Source organism: Dendrobium catenatum, unplaced genomic scaffold (genome assembly GCF_001605985.2).
Source record: "Dendrobium catenatum unplaced genomic scaffold, ASM160598v2 fragScaff_scaffold_128, whole genome shotgun sequence".
Taxonomy (NCBI): domain Eukaryota; kingdom Viridiplantae; phylum Streptophyta; class Magnoliopsida; order Asparagales; family Orchidaceae; genus Dendrobium; species Dendrobium catenatum.
Window position 1 is genome coordinate 1,182,695 of NW_021318590.1, and position 3,179 is coordinate 1,185,873.

Sequence of the window (3,179 nt, forward strand, 5' to 3'; positions counted from 1 at the left end):
ACTAATAACAAGGATTAAATTAGGCAATGATTTACACAACATACAATATAACCATGCTCATACTAGATGAGTAGCATAAATTTTAAAATTCAAATTATTACCTAATTTAACTATAATTATCTAATTCAAATTATTATCTAATTTAAACATATCGTATAGTATGATTAGTTTAGAAAAATTAAAATATTTATAATACCAAGACTTGAGCTCTGGTCCTTTAGCCGTGCATGGTGTATGCTTAATCTAAAATGTTAGTAAAAACAAAAAAAATATATGCAATAATAAATCATAGTAGAAAAAAAATAAAGTTCAATAATATTTGTTATCATCAAAATATAAGTTCAGGCTTCCGGATTCCAACAATTAAGCATGGTTTTTACTTATCTTTCGAGGCCATGGTCTATTATATTTTCAGGTATAATGACAGCATTGGTACTATTCATTTTAATATTAAAAAATCAATTCAATTCAAACATAGAATATGGAAACACTAGCAATCCCTCTATGGTTTGGCAATAATGATTCAAGGCTTCCGGATTCCAACAATTAAGCATGGTTTTTACTTATCTTTCGAGGCCATGGTCTATTATATTTTCAGGTATAATGACAGCATTGGTACTATTCATTTTAATATTAAAAAATCAATTCAATTCAAACATAGAATATGGAAACACTAGCAATCCCTCTATGGTTTGGCAATAATGATTCAAAAGCCTTTATGGTTTTACAACATCAACATTTTCTTTTTTTATTATTCGTAGATTATGATTATTTATTTTTGCATCTCTGACTTGCTCCCTGGATGGTCTCTGCTTCCACTCAGGCGAGCAGGAGTTCATTTTGTGATTTTTTAGTCTCTTTGCGGGTTTTCTGCTGTCGTTTGAGCAAGTAGTTCATAGTTTCTTTCTATTTCTAATTGTTTCATCTATCTGCTACTGAGCAAATTTGTTTTGTTTTCTTTTGTAAGCTTTTAAATTTTTATGTTTTTGGGATACAACCTTGCATGTTTCTATTGTATTCATTACTGTATCTTTTGTAATTTCTCATTTGAAATGAAAGTGGGTTATTCCCTAACCTTTCCCAAAAAAAGTATGATGAATGCTATTGGAGTTGGCACTTGTTGAAGATGAATTAAATAAGATAAAAGAATTTAGAAACATAACAATTAAAACTATTAGATTACCAACAAAAACACTTAAAATTATTATGTTTATATAAGTAAAACCCAAACTTCAATGTTTTTGTCCATAATGAAGAGATGAAGTTATTATATGGATGTCTATAAATGATGATGAAGGAGGCAACTGATGGTGATCGACGGTGTGTTGCAACTCAAAAATCTAGATTGATATTGTGATTTTTTTATGATAGCCAAATATTATTACTCTATTAATTTTATTATTTCTCTAAGTATGTACTGAATATTTTTTATTTGTTTTTTGTGTGTAATAATATTTCAGAGAAATCATACTCTAAACTACTGAAGACTTCAAGACAGAGTATATTAGGATTTCATATAATAAAGTATGCAAATCTTTATTTTTTATTTTCTTGAGTCTAAGAGAGTGTGATTATAATTGGGTAACCGTACACACATTCACATGGGGAGAGAGTTAAAACTTAAAATATTAAAATTATTCTTACTATATGATATCTAATTGTACTATACGATTTAACTATTTTCCTCCTGAATATAGTTAATCAAATCATATTTTTATACTTTTGAACTATTCATACTATATGATGTCTAGTTGTACAGATGACTAACAGTATATGAATTGGGTTCATACTAGTTCATCTCAAATGAATTCATTAATTTTTATATTATTTGTACAATACGATATGAATTCGTACAGGAGACTAACAAGAGTATGAAATTGGGTTCATCCATGTTCGTACCAAATGGAGCATGATTTGTATTAACTATTCATAATGTATAAAGTCAAGTCATATAGATGATTAACAATGTATAAAATATGGTTCGTACCATATCATACCAGACGAACACATTCAATTTTAAACTATTCATATAATACGATATCAATTTGTATAGATGACTAATAGTGTACAAAATTAGGTTCATACAGGTTCGTACCAGAATTTTGAACTGTTCGTATAAATGATCCACGATCGTACTATACGACTTGAAGTAGGTTCACTTGTAATTTTTAGTTTTTGGACATTTTTTGTGTTTTCTATATAAGAAGTATTGAAAATTGAATCTCAAGACCTTTACTATGAATTTCTCTTGAGAGTGTCCATTGAGTGTAAGTATTTGGGAGAGATTATGAGAGTGAAGTGTGAGAGATCTAGTGAGGGGGAGTTGAGAGGGATTCACAAGATTTCCCAAAGCGAGGATCTCTTTATTATCTTCAAATTTTTGCCCATCTCCTCTAAGGACTTTTGAGGGAAGATTTTCAATATTGTGTCAAGGTTCTCTACCTTCACCAAGAGGGTGAAAAAGGAAAAAGGATCTTTACCTTCACTAGGATGGATCTTTAGCTTCACTAGGAGGGTAAAAAGGATGAATGTTCTCTGCCTTTACCAGGAGGGTTAAAAAGGATGAAGGTACTCCACCTTTATGAGGAGGGTAAAAAAAGACGAAGGTTCTTTGCATTCACTAGGATGGTGAAAAAAGACGAAGGTTCTTTTCCTTCACCAGGAGGGTGAAAAAGGATGAAGGCTCTCTACTACATTGAGTTGGTGGAAGAGAGCTTATAAGGGCTTCTCTTCCTTGCTATAAGGGCAAAAAGATAGTCATTTTAATTTAGTGCAATAACTAGAGAAGGAGTCACTAAGGAGTAAACGTAGGTCAAGTTTGGACCGAACCAATATAAAATTTGGTGTTCTTCTATTCACTATAATTTTTATGTATTTTTATTTTTCCTAATCTTCAAAGTTTTGTGGTTGTAAAATCTTTTCTAATAATTATATCTAAATAATTGCATATTTCAGAATCATTAATTAAATTTTCAAGAAATGATTTTCTAGAATCCAAGAAAGTTTTTTGTTAACCAATTCACCCCATCTTGGTTAGCTTTTGAACAGTTCTATAATGTCTAACAACCTACATGAACTTGTTGAAACTTGTTCATTATGGATTAGTTTGTTAAACCTAAGCTTATGTCCCAGCGGCTAACCAAGAGGGGGGGGGAGTGAGGAGAACAGGACCATATTGC